A 19,169-nucleotide genomic window follows, 5' to 3' on the forward strand; every position below is an offset into this window, starting at 1 on the left:
CACCATACCCAGCTAATTTTGTATTTTTAGTAGAGATGGTGTTTCATCATGTTGGTCAGGCTCGTCTCCTGACCTCATGTGATCCGACTGCCTCAGCCTCTGAAAGTGCTGGTATTACAGGTGTGAGCCACTGCACCCAGCCCTGAAACCTCATATTTAATACAGCCAGCATCTCCAATCTTCACCCATGCCCTCTTTTGTATTATTCCATCTTGCAGTGGTAACTACCCCAGCCAGATACCTGGGAGGCCTCTTCCGCCTCCATATCCATGCAGGCCACCTTTGTCTAAGTATCGGTTGAGTCCTGGACTCCAGTTACCTCAGAGAACTGCAATTTGTGCCTGTTTCTTTGAGGTCTGACATCCTCTGGAAATGAAATCCTGTGTCATGCCAAAACAGGTCGAGAAAATGACATTTGAACTGAGACATTAGTCCTTGTCCAGCTCCCTCTTCAAGGCGCTCTTGATCCCTCCCTCTTTTCACAGAAGTTGCTTCTGTTGACTTTTCAGCTGGGAGGCCCTCCTGGTTTCTCAGTTCTCTGCCATATTCCTATTCTGTTTCCTCGGCAGCCTGCTCCTCCTGGTTCTCTTCTCCTCGCTAGTGGGATTCCTCAGGCTCTGCTCCCACTCACCCTATGTTCCCTTCCTGGGCAGATTCACCCACTCACCCCTCTGCCGTTGGTCTTCATTACCATTCTTGTGTCAGTGCGCCCAGAACGATGATCCTAGGCCTGACAGCTCTCTGGAGCTCTAGGCCAGCTTCCTTGTAGACCTGCTCAGCTGTGTGATTTAAAGGCATCCTAGGCTGGGTGTGGTGGCTCACGCCTGTAATCCCAGCACTTTGGGAGGCCGAGGCAGGAGTTCGAGACCAGACTGACCAACATGGAGAAACCCCATCTCTACTAAAAATACAAAATTAGCCAGGTGTGGTGGCACATGCCTGTAATCCCAGCTACTCTGGAGGCTGAGGCAGGAGAATCACTTGAACCCGGGAGGGAGAGGTTGCGGTGAGCCAAGATTGCGCCATTGCAGTCCAGCCTGGACAACAAGAGCGAAACTCTGTCTCTAAATAAATAAATAAATAAAGGCATTCTAAGTTCTGCATGACTCAAACTGAACTCATCCACCACCTTCCTACCACCCCACGCTGTCTGCTCGGCTTCTCTTTCCCAGCAGACATAACCACCATCCTTGTAATTGCTCAAGAATTAACCCACACCTCATCTTTAACTCCTTGTCCACCTCCATGCCCCATATTACCAAATCAAGTTAATTTTATTTATTTTTATTTTTTTGAGATGGAGTCTCGCTCTGTTGTCTCAAGTTAATTTTAGCTCTTAAATAACACATTTGGGCCAGGTGTGGGGGCTCACACCTGTAATCCCAGCACTTTGGGAAGCCTAGGCGGGCAGATCACTTGAGGTCAGGGGTTTGAGACCAGCCTGGCCAACATGATGAAACCCCGTCTCTACTAAAAATACAAAAATTAGCTGGGCATGGTAGTGGGTGCCTGTAGTCCCAGCTACTCGGTAGGCTGAGGCAGGAGAATCACAGAACCCTGGACGCAGAGGTTGCAGTGAGCCGCAGTTGCGCCACTCCAGCCTAGGTGACAGAGTGAGGCACTGTCTCAAAAAAATAATAAAAAAGAAATAATGTCAGCAAAGCCTGAGTCCTGTCCTCTCACTCTCCCCCCTGGACAGCATGAGCTTCACCACTCCACCTTCTCCACCAACTACCCTACTGGTCCCTGGGCTCTGTCCAGACGCCTAGCTATGGCACCTTGCTGGTCAGCAGCCCAGTCAGCATCTATGCAGGCACCAGGGGCTCTGGTTCCCGGATCTCCAAATCCTGCTCCACCAGCTTCCGGGGTGGCATGGGGTCCGGGGACCTGTCCGTGGGGATGGCTAGGGATCTGGCAGGAATGGGAGGCATCCAGAATGAGAAGGAGAGCATGCAAAGCCTGAACGACCTTCTGGCCTCCTACCTGGACAGAATGAGGAGCCTGGAGACCAAGAACCAGAAGCTGGAGAGCAAAATCTGGGAACACCTGGAGAAGAAGGGACCCAGGTCAGAGACTGGAGCCATTACTTCAAAACCATCGAGGACCTGAAGGCTCAGATCTTCACAAATACCGTGGACAATGCTCGCATCGTTCTGCAGGTCGACAGTACCCATCTTGCTGACTTTAGAATCAAGTAGGAAACAGAGCTGGCTATGTGCCAGTCTGTGGAGAGCAACATCCATGGGCTCCACAAGGTCATTGATGACATCAGTGTCACTTGGTTGCAGCTGGAGACAGAGATCGAGGCTCTCAAGGAGGAGCTGCTCTTCATGAAGAAGAACCACAAAGAGGAAGTAAAAGGCCTACAAGCCCAGATTGCCAGCTCTGGGTTGACCGTGGAGGTAGATGCCCCAAATCTCAGGACCTCGGCAAGATCATGACAGACATCCGGGCCCAATATGACGAGCTGACTCAGAAGAACCGAGAGGAGCTGGACAAGTACTGGTCTCAGTAGACTGAGGAGAGCACCACAGTAGTCACCACGCAGTCCACCAAGGTTGGAGCTGCTGGGATGACTCTCACAGAACTGAAATGTACAGTCCTTGGAGATCTATCTGGACTCCATGAGAAATCTGAAGGCCAGCTTGGAGAACAGCCTGAGGGAGGTGGAGGCCTGCTATGCCCTGCAGATGGAACAGCTCAGCAGGATACTGCTGCACCTGGAGTCAGAGCTGGCATAGACCCAGGCAGAGAGATAGCACTAGGCCCAGGAGTAGGAGGCCCTGCTGAACATAAGGTCAAGCTGGAGGCTGAGATCACCACCTACTGCCGCCTGCTGGAAGAGAGCGAGGACTTCAATCTTGGTGATGCCCTGGACAGCCGCAACTCCATGCAAACCATCCAAAAGACCACTACCCACCAGATAGTGGATGGCAAAATGGTGTCTGAGACCAATGACACCAAAGTTCTGAGACATTAAGCCAGTGGAAGCAGGGTACCCTTTGGGGAACAGGAGGTCAATAAAAAGTTCAGAGGTAAAAAAAAGCAAAACACACATTTGTGTTTTCTTATCATCCCACTGGCACCTACATCTTAAAAGCCACTGTGATCTCATCTGAAATATTGCCACAACTTTCCATTTGAGCTCTCTCCATTGCTGCCCAGCCAACATCCAATCCCCCGCCACCAAGCAGCCAGAAGGATCTTCCAAAAATCCAAATGTGACCATATCCTTTAAAACCCTTCAGTGGCTTCAGTTACCCTCAAAGCCCCACACCCCACAGGGTCCTCAAGATCCTGTGACCTCTGCCAGCTGCCTCCCTCTCCAACCTCGGCTTCTTGTGATTCTACGTTTCAGAATCAAAACATAGTCACTAGTGTGAAACAAAACAACCCTGACACCAGGAGTGAAACTGCCTCTCAAAAAAACCCCAAAAAACCCTGACACATAGTCAGGCAAGGCTATGCAATGAATGCTTGTATGCCTAATAACAAAAACCATCACAAAAGATCACAAACATCACAAAACAACCTTGCACAAAGGCCATTGCAATGCAACTTTTTTTTTTTTTTTTTTTGAGACGGAGTTTCACTCTCGTTGCCCAGGCTGGAGCATAATGGCATGATCTTGGCTCACTGCAACCTCTGCCTCCCAGGTTCAAGCGATTCTTCTGCCTCAGCCTCCCTAGTAGCTGAGATTACAGGCACGCACCACCATGCCCGGCTAATTTTTGTATTTTTAGTAGAGACAGGGTTTCACTATGTTAGCCAGGCTGGTCTTGAACTTCTGACCTCAGGGGATCTTCCCACCTCAGCCTCCTAAAGTGCTTGGATTACAGGCATGACCCACTGCACCCAGCCCGGAATGCAACTTTATACAAAAAATACTTCTACAAGGACATCTGCTCAGCAACTGCCTGTACAACCTCACACTGCCGACACCCGTGTTAATGATCTTTGTAGCCAAAGATAAATTAAAAAAAAAATTACCTGCCCAGCGCAATGGCTCCCACCTATAATCCCAACATTTTGGGAGGCCCGAGGCAAGAGGATCGCTTGAGGCCAGGAGTTAGAGACCAGTCTGGCCAACATAGTGAGATCTTGTCTTTGAAAAAAAATTAATTATGTAGGCTGGGCACGGTGGCTTATGCCTGTAATCCCAGAACTTTGGGAGGCAGAGATAGAAGGATTGCTGGAGCCCAGGAGTTCCAGCCCAGGAGTTCGAGACCAAAGCCAGACCCACCTCTTAAAAAAAAAAAAAAAAATTAGCTGGGTGTGGTGACACCCGCCTCTGGTCCCAGCTATTCAGGAGGCTGAGGCAGGAGGATTGCTTGAGCCCAGGAGGTTGATGCTGCAATAAGCCAAGATTGTACCACTGTACCCCAGCCTGGATGACGCAACGGGACCCTGTCTCAAAGATAAAAAATAAAATTTTTAAAAAGCATAACCCTCATTTTGTCCTTTAAAAACCTTTGTCTGTTCCATAGCTCGGTTGATACTTGATCATCAAAAAGAACCAACCTTTGTCTATCCATGTGTGGTGGCACGCACCTGCAGTCCCAGCTACTCAGGAGGTTGAGGCGAGATCGCTTGAGTCCAGGAGTCCAAGGCTTCCCTGAGCTATGATTGTGTCACTACACTCCAGCCTGGGCAACAGAGGGGGACCTTGTTTCAAAAAACAAACAAAACGAAAACCTTTGTCTTCCTTTACCTCCCCAAATATACAGTAGTTTGCTATGACACATGTACCCATGGCAATGCTCTATTCCCGACTAAATATCTTTTTCTTCTAGAGAGCCTCTCTCTGTTAATTTAGGTTGACATATATGGTGTCAGAAATGGGACCTGAAAAAGATTAGCACTGGAAAAAATCAGTGATTCTTGGAATTGGTGTACAGTATACACTAGAGCCCTTTGAGCTCACTGCTTCCATGGCTCACCTTTTCTGCGCTGGTGAGTTTTCTCTCAGGTGAGCCTCCCTCTTTTTGGTAGAGGCTTTTTTGTTTTGTTTTGTTTTGTTTTAGAGACAGGGTCTTACTCTGTCCCCTAGACTGGAGTATAATGGCACAATCATAGCTCACTGCAGCCTTGAACTCCTGGGCTCAAGTGATCCTCCTGCCTCAGCCTCCCAAGTAGCTGGGACTATAGACATGTGCCACCACACTCACCTAATTTTTTTTTTTTTTTTTGAGACGGAGTCTAGCTCTGTTGCCCAGGCTGGAGTACGATCGCGCGATCTCGGCTCACTGTAAGCTCCACCTCCTGGGTTCATGCCATTCTCCTGCCTCAGCCTCCTGAGTAGCTGGGACCACAGGTGCCCGCCACCATGCCTGGCTAATTTTTTTTTTTTGTATTTTTTGTAGAGACAGAGTTTCATTCACCGTGTTAGCCAGGATGGTCTCGATCTCCTGACCCCGTGATCCGCCTGCCTCGGCCTCCCAGAGTGCTGAGATTACAGGCATAAGCCACCGCGCCCAGCCAACCCACCTAATTTTTTTTTTTTTTTTGTAGAGATAGGGACTTACTATGTTGCCCAAGCTGGTCTTGAACTCCTGGCCTCAAGTGATCCACCCTCCTCGGCCTCCCAAAGTGCTGGGATTACAGTCGTGAGCCACTGTGCCCGGTCAAAACTGTGGTTTTTTTTTTTTTTTTTGATGGAGTCTTGCTGTGTTGCCAAGCTGGAGTGCAGTGGCGCCATCTCTGCTCACTGCAAGCTCTGTCTCCCTGGTTCACACTATTCTCTTGCCTCAGCCTCCCGAGTAGCTGGGACTACAGGCGCTCGCCACCACACCTGGCTAATTTTTTTATATTTTTAGTAGAGACAGGGTTTCATCGTGTTAGCCAGGATGGTCTTGATCTCCTGACCTCGTGATCCGCCCGCCTTGGCCTCCCAAAGTGTTGGGATTACAGGCGTGAGCCACCGCACCTGACCAAAAAATGTGTTCTTTATTGAAAATAAAAGAATAATTTTGTTTAATTTGGAAGTTATGTAAGTTTTTAAAAAATATGGACTGGCTGGGCGCGGTGGCTCTCGCCTGTAACCCCAGCACTTTGGGAGGCTGAGGTGGGCAGATGACCTGAGGTCAAGAGTTTGAGACCAGCCTGGCCAACATGGCAAAACCCCATCTTTACTAAAAATACAAAAATTAGCTGGGCGTGATGGCTCGTGCCTGTAGTCCTAGCTACATGGGAAGCTGAGGCAGGAGAATCGCTTGAACCCAGAAGGAAGAGCTTGCAGTGAGCCGAGATTGCGTTACTGCATTCCAGCCTGGGCGACAGAGCGAGACACCATCTCAAAAACAGAAAAGAAAAAATGGACTTATGAAGGAAATAGAAACAAGATAGTAGTACCAATAACTGAGAGAGATATGAAGAAAGTTATGGATATGAAGATATATTTTTAATAAGGAAGGTTAAGAAAAGAGAATAATTTTGTATGGGAAAGAATCTTTGGTAAATTTATGTTCTAAAGTAAGGAAGTATAAGAGAAGAGGAAGTATAAGACAGGGCAGAGAGTCAAAGCACATCTTCAGTGGTCCGAATAAGTCATGATGATGTTCATGAAGGGAGAATTTATGAAAAGCATTTTGTGTGTGATTAAGTTGGCTATAATTAGAAGGGAATTATTTATATGTCCTTCTAAAGATATATTAAAAATACACTGCTACAAAACTAAAAACTTGATATCCCCTATGTTAACCAGGTTTTCTTTTCTTTTTCTTTTTTTTTTTTTTTTTTTTTTTTGTTGAGATAGAGTCTCACTCTGTAGCCCAGGCTGGAGTGCAGTGGCACAATCTCGGCTCACTGCAAGCTCCGCCTCCTGGGTTCATGCCATTCTCCTGCCTCAGCCACCCGAGTAGCTGGGACTACAGGTCCCCACCACCATGCCTGGCTAATTTTTTCTATTTTTTAGTGGAGATGGGTTTTCACCATGTTAGCCTGGATGGTCTTGATCTCCTGACCTCGTGATTCGCCCACCTCGGCTTCCCAAAGTGCTGGGATTACAGGTGTGAGCCCCCGCCCCCAGCCCAGGTTTTCTTCTTCTCCTTCTCCTTCTCCTTCTCCTTCCCCTTCCCCTTCCCCTTCTCCTTCCCCTTCCCCTTCTTCTTCTCCTTCCCCTTCTTCTTCTCCCTCCTCTTCTTCTTCTCCCTCCTCTTCTTCTTCTCCCTCCTCTTCTTCTTCTCCCTCCTCTTCCTCTTCTTCCTCCTCTTCCTCTTCTTCCTCCTCTTCCTCTTCTTCCTCCTCTTCCTCTTCTTCCTCCTCTTCCTCTTCTTCCTCCTCTTCCTCTTCTTCCTCCTCTTCCTCTTCCTCCTCTTCCTCCTCCCCCTCCTCCTTCCCCTCCTCCTCCTTCTTCCTCCTCCTTCTTCTCCTCCTCTTTTTTTTGAGACAGAGTCTCGCTCTGTCACCCAGGCTGGGGTGCAGTGTCGCGATCTCAGCTCACTGAAACCTCCGCCTCCCGGGTTCAAGCAATTCGCCCTGTCTCAGCCTCCCAAGTAGCCTGAATTACAGGCACGCCGCCACGCCTGGCTAATTTTTGTTGTTGTTGTTGTTGAGATGGAGTCTTGCTCTGTTGCCCAGGCTGGAGTGCAGTGGCGCAATCTCAGCTCACTGCAACCTCTGCCTCCCAGGTTCAAGCAATTCTCCTGCCTTAGCCTCCTGAGTAACTGGGATTACAGGTGTGTGCCACAATGACGGGCTAATTTTTGTATTTTAGTAGAGACGGGGCTTCACCATGTTAGTCAGGCTGGTCTTGAACTCCTGACCTCAGGTGATCCGCCCGCCTCGGCCTCCCAAAGTGCTGGGATTACAGGCGTGAGCCACCATGCCTGGCAGGTTTTCTTTTTCTTTTAAATTTGTATTTATTTGTTGTTGCAGAGATGGGAATCTCACTATGTTACCCAGGCTGGTCTGGAACTCCGGGCCTCAAGTAGTCCTCACGTCTCAGCCTCCCAAAGTGCTGGGATTAACAGGCCTGAGTCACCACGCCCAGCCAATTAAGTCTTTTTGAACTGGAATGAACTTTGGGATTTTGCAGTTGGGCCCATGGAGGGCCTCTAATGATGTATTTCTCAACTTGTAGAGATATTAAACGATTAGATTTATCTGGTAAGTTGTACAGGAAGCATTGTCAAGTGATAAGTGATTCTATTACTAGATCTTTCAGTTACATTTATGGGTATGTTATTGGTATAAATATTTCAAAAATTATATAAATCCATAGATTCCTAATGTTATCTGTCATAATTTTGGTTATGTTAATCTCTTCTAAAGTTAAATGTGTATGGATATTTTATTAATGTGATTTTTTTTTTTTTTTTTTTTTTTATGAGACAGAGTCTTGCTCTGTTGCCCAGGCTGGAGTGCAGTGGCACGATCTCGGCTCACTGGAAGCTCCACCTCCCGGGTTCACGCCATTCTCCTGCCTCAGCCTCCCGAGTAGCTGGGACTACAGGCGCCCACCACTACGCCCAGCTAATTTTTTGTATTTTGTTTAGTAGAGACAGGGTTTCACCGTGTCAACCAGGATGGTCTCGATCTCCTGACCTCGTGATACATCCGCCTTGGCTGCCCAAAGTGCTGGGATTACAGGCATGAGCCACCACGCCCAGCTGTGAATTGCATGAGCCACCACACCCAGCCATGAATTTTTTGTTTTTGTTGTTGAGACAGAGTCTCACACTATTGCCCCAGCTGGAGTGCAATGGCACAGTCTCAGCTCACTGCAACCTCTGCCTCCCAGGTTCAAGCGATTCTCCTGCCTCAGCCTCCCAAGTAGATGGGACTACATGCACCCGCCACCACACCTTGCTTATTTTTTGTATTTTTTAGTAGACATGGGGTTTCACTATGTTGGCCAGGCTGGTCTCGAACTCCTGACCATGTGATCCACCCACCTTGGCCTTCCAAAGTGCTGGGATTACAGGCGTGAGCCACCGTGCCTGGCCAATTAATGTGAATATTCTACAGATTATATTCAATTTATGAATGTCTGATGTTCCTTATGTGACTCTGTCAGTCATGATTCTGGTTGTTATCTTAAAATCCTGCATATGGCCAGGTGCAGTGGCTCATACCTGTAATCCCAGCACTTTGGGAGGTGGAGGCAGGAGGATAGCTTGAGTCCAGGAGTTCTAAACCAGCCTGGGCAATATAGAAAGGCTCCACCTCTATAAAAAATTAGCCAGACATGGTGATGCACCCCTGTGGACCCAACTACTCAGGAGGCTGAGGACTCTTTCTCTTTTAGAGAGCCTCTTTCTGTTACTTAGGTTGATATTTTCACATCTACTTCTGCACTCTTTTTACTCCAACCATACGGGCCTTATTATTATTTAAAAAAACAAAAAAAACAAAAACAAAAAAAACAGAGTTTCGCTCTTGTTGCCCAGGTTGGAGTGCTGGAGTGCAATGGTGCAACCTTGGCTCACCTCAACCTCTGCCTTCCAGGTTCAAGCAATTCTCCTCCCTCAACCTCCTGAGTAGCTGGGATTACAGGCATGCGCCACCACGCCCAGCTAATTTTGTATTTTTAGTAGAGATGGGGTTTCTCAGGCTGGTCAGGCTGGTCTCGAACTCCCAACCTCAGGTGATCCGCCTGCCTCGGCCTCCCAAAGTGCTGGTATTACAGGGGTGAGCCACTGCGCCGGGCCCCATACAAGTCTTCTTTCTGCACCTCAAGTGGGTCATGTTCCCCACCTCAAGGAGTACACACATTCCCTTTCCTCTGAAATATTGGGTGCCCCAGGCCCATCTTTGCCTATTTTTTTTTTTTTTTTCCAGATAGGGTCTTGCTTCATTTCCCAAGCGGGAGTGCAGTGGCACCATCAAGCTCGCTGCGACCTCTCCCTCCTGGGCTCAACAGATCTTTCTGCCTTGGCCTCCCAAAGTGCTAGGATTATAGGCACAAGCCACCGCACCTGGCCAAATTTTTTTTAGTATAAATATTTTCCAAATATTGCATATGAGTGTGAATAATTTGCACAAGCAGGCCAGGAAGTAAATGCCAGGAATATTCATACTAAAAATTATTTGCTATTTATCTGAAATTCAGTTAACTGAGCATTCTGTATTTTTATTGGTTAACTCTAGCAACCCTACTCGACATACGTTTGCAGAATAAACGTTCTGAACATCTGCTCTGTGCCAAACGACCGACACCTTCTCATTAAATTATTTGTTCAATTACAAGAAGTTAAGCCCTTGAGTGTAATGGCTGTGTCTGTCTTATGCACCACTGGTCTCCATGCCTCACCCCGGGTAGACTCAATAAGTGTTTCTAGAATTGAAATAGAGCTAAAAGGGGGACTTTTTCCAATGGTTACTTTCTTTCCGTGGCAGCTTGTCCACCCTGGAAGGAGTCTGGTGCAGCGGTAAGGAGAGCCTGAAGGGGGCAGTGTCACCCCCTGGCTCTGGCCTCCCGTTGTCCATCACCATGGGGAGGCGGGGCCTCAAATCGGAAGCACATGAAGTCGGAACTTGGAAGGCAGAGAAGGCAAGACAGGTGGGCAGGCAAGATGGCTGCTGCCAGGTGGGGTCCTACCTGCCGAGGTCCTCAGTGTGGTCCCTTTATTCCTCCCTTGTTATTTCCTGGCTCTCTGCAGTGTCTTCTGCTGAATGTCCCATGCAGGGCTCAGCTGGGCTCCATGAATACAAGAATAGCGACAATGATGGTAATTATTTTCATCCCTGGTTCCTGACAGTAATTTTGATTTAATCCTTCCCACTTTAGGCCCTGAAAGGTGATCAAAACCAAGCATTCAGTTTCTCCAGGAAAGTGGATCTCATGGAATTAGCTTAGCCAGCGTTGGTGGAGGGATACTAAATAGCATTACCTTTGTAGAGGAGGGAATGGAGCCCAGAGAAGCTGAGGTCATTTGCCCAGGACAAGAAGTGAGACTTGATATTCCAGTGCAGAGGTGCGATTAGATGTATAGTCCCCAGCACAGACTGCGTGGAGTCTCCTATTCCCAGCATCCACACTAGCTAATCTAGGGGTCAGGTGACCACTCACTAACTTGACCTTGAACAAGTTATTCTAATCCGTTTGTGCTTATCTGTAAATGGGGCTAATAAGTGTCTTTCTCATAGAGTTGTGGGAATTTAGTGAAATAATCCAGAACATTGCACAATGTAAGTGCTTAATCAGTGCAAGCTACCAATGTCATTATTGTTTGTCTCATCCATTCCTGAGACCTCCCAGGGCCCAACCCCATCCCAGCAGGCTAGCTGTTAATGTTTGATGACTAAACATTACTATGAAGTGAAGTGATTCCCTAATTTGGCCTGAAGAGATGAATTACCTGGGGGACACTTGCTACAAAAATCTATTCTCAGGCCCCTGCCTTAGAGATTCTAATTGGTGGGGCCTGGGAATCTGTATCTTTAAAAAAGCCTCAGGTGAAATCCATCTGTAGGCTGGTTTCAAAAGTCCTTAGGTAATGTAAGACCAGAAAGGCAGGGCGTGGTGGATCATGCCTGTAATCCCAGCACTTTGAGAGGCCAAGGCAGTTGGATCACGAGGTCAAGAGAAACCCAGTCTCTACTGAAAATACAAAAATTAGCTAGGCGTGGTAGCAGGCTCCTGTAGTCCCAGCTACTCGGGAGGCTGAGGCAGTAGTAATCACTTGAACCCAGGAGGTGGAGGGTGCAGTGAGCCGAGATCATGCCACTGCACTCCAGCCTGGGTGACAGAGCAAGACTCCGTCTCAAGAAAAAAAAAAAAAAGACAGGATAGTGCTACATTAAACACATTGTGACAGGGGTGGGGTGGAGACTCCTGGTGATTAGAGTCAGGTGGATTAGCTCAGCCCTTACAGGTTGCAAGAATTTAAAGTCATGATTACCTTTCTGATTATAAAAATCATCTAGGGCTGGGCGCAGTGGCTTACACCTGTAATCCCAGCACTTTGGGATGCCTAAGTAGGAAGATCGCCTAAGCCCAGGAGTTTGAGATCAGCCTGGGCAACATGGTGAAACCCCCTCTCTACAAAAAACATGTAAAAAAAAATAGCCAGGTGTGGTGACGCACACCTGTAATCCCAGCTAGGAGGCTGACGTGGGAGGATCTTTTAAGTCCAGGAGGTGGAGGTTGCAGTGAGCCGAGATCCCGTCAACTGCACTCCAGGCTGGGCAACAGAGTGATACACTGTCTAAAAAAAAACCAAAAAAACAAAAAAAATCATCTAGTCTATTTACATGGTCTCAGATGATTGCATACATTATTTAGAAAGGGAAAATTAGTGACTTTGTAGAATCGCTGCTAGTGTCAAAACCTAGCTGATCCCATCTTAACTAAGCGATGAAAGTTACTGTCACAGATAATGGAACAGACCATAGGTGACTCAATGGGATGTACTGAAGAGGCAGCACCACTCCTGCGGTTCCAGGAAGGAAAACATAGAGGCTGAGTGTCATCATAAGGAAGCATCAGGCAAATCCAATGGAGGGAGTCCGCAAATCTTTCAAAACGTCAAGATCAGAAACTAAAGATGCCTGACAACTAACTGCAATGCTGCACGATCCTGAATTGAATCCTTGAGGTTGTGAGGGTTGCTATAAAGGATGTTATTGGGCCAACTGAATATGGCCTATGGAATAAGGAATAAGTAATTGATCCCTGTTAGATTTCCTGATTTTGATAATCATATCACAGTTACATAATAGAATGTCCTTGTTCTTAGCAGACATACAGTAAAGAGTATGGGGTAAAGGGGCATGACATCTCTAATCCACTCTGATATGGTTTAGAAAATAATAGTGTATGTGCATATAAAAAATATACATATACACACACACATGAGCACACAGGTAGGGTATAATAAAGCAAATATGCACAAATGCACAGTGTTAAAAATTACAATGCCCCTTGTTTAAAAAAAAAGTAACAGGGAAGACAAATATAAAGAAGGAAGTGGAAGCCACTCCTCCTCCTACGGCCCCCCCGCCCCAGTCCCTGAGACAACCAGGATGACAATTTCAATCAGTAGTGAAACTCTTACATGTCTTTGCGTTATTATATATATATATATATTTTTTTAATTTTTATTTTTATTGAGAGAGTGTCTTGCTCTGTTGCCCAGGCTGGAGTGCAATGGCGCAATCTCGGCTCACTGCGATCTCCACCTCCCAGGTTCAAGTGATTCTCCTGTCTCAGCCTCCCAAGTAGCTGGGACTACAGGTACACGCTGCCATGCCAGGCTGATTTTTTGTATTTTAGTAGAGACAGGGTTTTACGATATTGCCCTGGCTGGTCTTGAACTCCTGAGCTCAGGCAATCCACCCGCCTCATCCTCCCAAAGTGCTAGGATTACAGGCGTGAGCCACCTTGCCTGGCCCGGGTCATTATAGTTTTGATTGAAACCGAAAATGCGCGAATGCTTTACTGTCCATCTATAACTTGTGTTTTTCACGCTGATATCTGTCAACATCTTTCCATGTTGATGTGGTTTTATTTCCAATGGCCGCATGATGCTGCCTGGTAGGGACGGAGCATACTTTGTTTAGCAATAGGTGTTTAGGTTGTTTCTAGCTTGACTCCTACAGACAGTACTAGAGTGAGCATCCTTAAAAATACATCTTCCCCAACTTGTCAGATTATTTTGTTTGTAGAGCTGCTGGGTCAAAAGGAGAAAGTCTCTGAGAAGGGACAGAGGCTGACAGTCTGGGGAGATTGCGAGAGAAAGACTGAGAGTCAGAGATCTATAGAAGCAGAGAGAGGCGGAAAGAGACAGATGCAGAGAAACAGAGGCTGGGTGCGGTGGCTCACGCCTGTAATCCCAGCAATTTGGAAGGCTGAATTGGGCAGATCACTTGAGTTCTAGAGTTTGAAACCAGCCCGGCCAACATGGCGAAACCCTGTCTCCACTAAAAATACAAAAATTAACTGGGCTTGGTGGCACACGACTGTAGTCCCAGCTGCTCAGAAGGCTGAGGCACAAGAATCTCTTGAGCCTGGGAGGCAGAGGTTGCAGGGAGCCGAAATCGCGCCACTACACTCTAGCCTGGCCAACTGAGCGAGACTCTGTCTCAAAAAAAAAAAAAAAAGAGAGAGATGGAGAGAGACGAGAAAGAGCAAGGTTGATAGAGAGTGAGATTGGGAGAGTGACAGGGAGTTGCTTTCGATGGAGACTGAGAAGGAATTCCTCTGATCCATGGGGTCTCCATGGCCACAGGAATCTAGTCAGGAAAGTGACTAAGCGACTTTTAGGAACACACCCAGTGGATACAATCGTAGCTGAGGTCAGAGTCCTTTGTGCAAGGATCTTCATGGGGCTATTGTTCCTGGAAAGCAAAAAATGGGAAACGACCTAATTGCCCATCAACAGGGGACTGGTTATAGATTGTGCTGGAAACGCTGATAGGAGCCCATCTCCAAGTAGGGTTGGCAGATAATAGCAAATAAAACCACAGAAGGCCCAGTTAAATTTGAATTTAAAATGAAGCATGTGTCTCATGCAGCCTTATACACTAAAAACCTATTTGTTGTTTATCTAAACTTCACATGTAATTGGGCATCTGTATTTTATCTGGAAACTATTAATCTCTAAGATAAGTGAGAAAAGCCAGGTGAGGTCAGGAGAGGGGCTGCTCTTGGTGAGGGGGTGTGTGTTGGCGGGGGCTGCTGAGGTGGCCGTCAGTTTCAGCTCCTGTCCTGGGTGTGGTTACAGTTGAAGGGAAGGGACTGACCCGGGGTCACAGAAGCAGAGGTTGAAGGGCTAGGCTCCACCCCAGGCTCCATGCTCTGTAGTGATTTGTATATATGTGTTAAAAGTGTTAATGTTTTCAATAAAAGTACGACAAACAGACCATAATTTTCTAAACTCCATTTAAGCATTTCTGATTTAAAAAAATACTGGCAGTCTCAGCTGGGTGTGGTGGCTCACACTTGTAATCCCAGCACTTTGGGAGGCCAAGGCGGAAGAATCACAAGTTCAGGAGTTCAAGACCAGCCTGGCCAAGATGGTGAAACCCCATCTCTACTAAAAATACAAAAATTAACCGGATGCAGTGGCAGGCGCCTGTAATCCCAGCTACTTGGGAGGCTGAGACAGGTGAATCGCTTGAACCTGGGCAGTGGAGGTTGCAGTGAGCCGAGATCACGCCATTGCACTCCAGCCTGGGTGACAATGAGACTCCGTTTCACCAAAAATAAAACAAAATAAAATAACAACAACAACAAAAACTGGCAGTCTCAGAAACTCTAAGGGGCCTCCCTGAACACTTTCATTTCCTGGAACACTCATCTGCCCCTGGGCTTTTTTATCACTGTCACCTGGAATGTCCTCTTACCCCACCCTCCGCCAGCCCCTTCACTCACCTGCTCATGCCTGTGACCTCAAGCTGGAGTCAGCCTGGCTCTCACTCCTCTGAGTCACCTTAGGTGCCTCAGAGTTGCATGAACACTGAACCAGCTGTTACCCCGCTTCCCCCTCGCCTGTGAGCTACGCGGTGCAGGAACCTTGTCTGCACAGCTGGTTTATCACAGTATCCTAGCCCATTCAGCCAGGTACCCGCCACAGCTTGCTCACTACGCCTTGGGCATGTTAGTACAGCATCTCTCTGAGCCTCAGTTTCCTCATTTATAAAATGGAGCTGATAATCTTGCCTACCACTCAAGGCCAATGTGACAGAGATGGGAAAGGGAAATGGCATTAACATCACTAAGGTAATATTTGAACTGAGGCCAGCTCTGGGAGGATCTGGGGAAGGGTGTTCCAGGCATCCTTGGGGAAAAAGGAGACTGCGGGCAGCCGCGAGAGCCAGGTCACTGTGGTCTGCGCGGCAGCCAAGTCCCTAAATAAAAAAGAAAAAGAAAAGAGTTTGCTCTCACTTTCCTCTTCTTGCCAATACCTCTCACCTGCTGGGGATCAAAGATGCACAAAGCTCTACAGGTATGCAAGGCAGGTGCCGGCAGGGGAGCCCGGAGACCCTGGGATTTTCCTGGAGGCAGATTCTGCCAGGAAGATGGAGAGAGCAGGGCTCTATCAGTGCAGTCTGATGGGTAAGGGGCCAAGTCTGAGACAGTCTGAATGAGAAGTGTGGGAGCAAGTGTGCATGTATGAGACCCTGAGCCCGCCCACCCTGCAAGTGCCCAGAGACTCACTGGGGAAGGTGTGCTTTGCACTATAGGGACATCCCAGTGGCCTATCTCAGGCCTTGAGCTCCAGAGGCATCGATCTCCCAGGTGTGGAACTGGGCTCTGGCAGACATGTGATCGGACCCGGGCAGGTGCACAGAGGCCTGGCTTCGGGGCCCAGCTCAGCCCCCCAACATCCACCTTTGAAGGCTTCCACAACTTTCCTTTTTCCAAGGTGACCACCTCCTCCCACTTTGTCTGGGATTGCCCCAGAACACCCTCAGTGCCAGGCAAACTGGGCCGGTTGGTCACCAGACATACTACTCCATTGGACAGAGGAAGAAGAGTCTCAGAGGCTGTCAGTATCTGCCTCATTTTTTGTCGCTGGATTTTTTTCATGAAAAGTTTACTTGAAATAGTGACACATAATCTCTGAAATAAAACATTCATATTCTTTAAAATGGCTTCTAGGCTGGGCTCACACCTGTAATCCCAGCACTTTGGGAGGCCGAGGCAGGTGGATCACCTGAGGTCAAGAGTTCAAGAGCAGCCTGGCCAACATGGTGAAACCTCGTCTCTACTAAAAAAAAAAAATTAGTTGGGCATGGTGGTGCACACTTGTAGTCCCGGCTACTTGGGGATGCTGAGGCAGGAGAATCGCTTGAACCCAGGAGGCAGAAGTTGCAGTGAGCTGAGATCATACCACTGCGCTCCAGCCTGGGTGACAGAGGAAGACTTCATCTAAAAACAAAAACAAACAAACAAAGACTTCTAGAGGCCGGGCACAGTGGCGCACGCCTGTAATCCCAGCACTTTGGGAGGCCAAGGCAGGCGGATCACCTGAGGTCAGGAGTTCAAGACCACCCTGGCCAACATGGTAAAAACCCGTTTCTAATAAAAATACAAAAATTAGCTGGGCACAGTGGCATGTGTCTGTAGTCCCAGCTGCTCCTCAGGAGACCAGGCAGGAGAATCACTTGAACTTGGGAGATGGAAGTTGCAGTGAGCCGAACTTGAGCCACTGCACTCCAGCCTGGACAACAGAGCCAGACTCCATCTCAAAAAAAAAAAAAAAAAGTGCCGGGCGAGGTGGCTCACGCCTATAATCCTAGCACTTTGGGAGGCCGAGGCAGGTGGATCACGAGGTTGGGAGATCAAGACCATCCTGGTTAACACAGTGAAACCCCCTCTCTACTAAAAATAAAAAATTTAGCTGGGCGTGGTGGTGGGCACCTATAGTCCCAGCTACTCAGGAGGCTGAGGCAGGAGAATGGCATGAACCCGGGAGGCGGAGCTTGCAGTGAGCCGAGATAATGGCACTGCACTCCAGGCTGGGTAACAGAGTGAGACTCTGTCTCAATAAATAAAAATTTTAAAAATGCTTATAGAAAAAGAAGCCATCTTTCTTCCCCGCCCTGCTCCCGTCCTCTGAAGCAGCCAGCTTCTTGGATCTCTCAGAGACAGATATTATCTTATTTACTTCTGCACAAAAGGCAGCCTATTACATATGCTGTTCACCTGATATATTTTTTTAAGAGATGAAGTCCTGCACTCGCTTTGGCAGCATATACACTAAATTTGGAATGATACAGAGAACATTAGCATGGCCCTTGTGCAAGGATGACACACAAATTCATAAAGCATTCCATATTTTTAATTTAAAAGAAAGAAAAAGTGATGGAGTCTTCTCTGTCACCCAGGCTGGAGTGCAGTGGCATGATCATAGTTAACTGCAGCCTCCAACTCCTGGGCTCAAGGGATCCTTCCACCTCAGCCTCCCAAGTAGCTGGGACTACAGGTGTGTGCCACCATGCCCAACTAATTATTAATTTTGTTGTTGTTGACACAGTCTTGCCATCTTGCCCAGGCTGGTCTTGAACTCCTGGGCTCAACTGATCCTCCTGCCTTGGCCTCTCAAAATGCTGGGATTATAGCCATGAGCCACTGCACCTAGCCCGCTTGATTTTTTTTTTAAAACACCTGTTTTGTTTTTGTTTTTGTTTTTGTTTTTGTTTAGATGGAGTTTTGCTCTTGTTGCCCAGGCTGGAGTGCAATGGTGCGATCTTGGTTCACTGCAACCTCCGCCTCCTGGGTTCAAGTGATTCTCCTACCTCGGCCTCCCAAGTAGCTGGGATTACAGGCACCTGCCACCACGCCCAGCTAATTTTGTATTTTTAGTAGAGACAAGGTTTCTCCATGTTGGTCAGGCTGGTCTCCAACTCCTGACCTCAGGTGATCCTCCCGCCTCGGCCTCCCAAAAGTGCTGGGATTACAGGCATGAGCCACCGCGCCCAGCAACACCTGATATTTTTTTCAGTTAAAAATATATGAGGCCGGGCGCGGTGGCTCAAGCCTGTAATCCCAGCACTTTGGGAGGCCGAGACGGGCGGATCACGAGGTCAGGAGATTGAGACCATCCTGGCTAACACGGTGAAACCCCGTCTCTATTAAGAAATACAAAAAAAACTAGCCGGGCGAGGTGGCGGGCGCCTGTAGTCCCAGCTACTTGGGAGGCTGAGGCCAGAGAATGGCGTGAACCCGGGAGGCGGAGCTTGCAGTGAGCTGAGATCCGGCCACTGCACTCCAGCCTGGGTGACAGAGCGAGACTCCGTCTCAAAAAAAAAAAAAAAAAAAAATATATGAGTTCAGACTGGGCATATATAACTCTCGAACTAGAGTTCGAGACCAGCCTGGCCAACATGGTGAAACTCCATCTCTACTAAAAATACAAAAATTACCCTGGTGTGGTGGCTCGCGCCTGTAATTCCAGCTACTCGGGAGGCTGAGGCATGAGAATCACTTGAACCTGGGAAGCAGAGGCTGCAGTGAGCCGAGATCATCCCACTGCACTCCAGCCTGGGCAACAAGAGCAAGACTCTGCCTCCAAAAAAAAAAAAATTATACATATATGTGTGTGTACATATATATATACACACACGTGTATGTGTGTATGTGTGTGTGTATATATATGTATGAGTTCATTCATTTCATTCAGCTAATAATTACTGAACCAGACCCTGTTCCTGGCGCTCAGGTCATAGCAGCGGACAGACGAAGTTCCTTCGTGTGCGGAGCTGTCTAGAGCACAGAGTGA

The 19,169-nt window shown here is 47.8% G+C and overlaps 1 non-coding gene and 1 pseudogene across 1 annotated transcript; both read left to right on the forward strand.

Annotated features, from left to right (window-relative positions):
* Positions 1–1,509: 1,509 nt before the first annotated feature.
* LOC702451 (keratin, type I cytoskeletal 18 pseudogene) lies at positions 1,510–2,580 on the forward strand (annotated as a pseudogene).
* Positions 2,581–17,627: 15,047 nt separating this feature from the next.
* LOC114670729 (U6 spliceosomal RNA) lies at positions 17,628–17,730 on the forward strand. Its single transcript, XR_003720419.1, has one exon. It is a non-coding gene; the product is annotated as a U6 spliceosomal RNA (small nuclear RNA).
* Positions 17,731–19,169: the final 1,439 nt, after the last annotated feature.

The sequence above is a fragment of the Macaca mulatta genome, chromosome 10, assembly GCF_049350105.2.
Source record: "Macaca mulatta isolate MMU2019108-1 chromosome 10, T2T-MMU8v2.0, whole genome shotgun sequence".
Classification (NCBI taxonomy): domain Eukaryota; kingdom Metazoa; phylum Chordata; class Mammalia; order Primates; family Cercopithecidae; genus Macaca; species Macaca mulatta.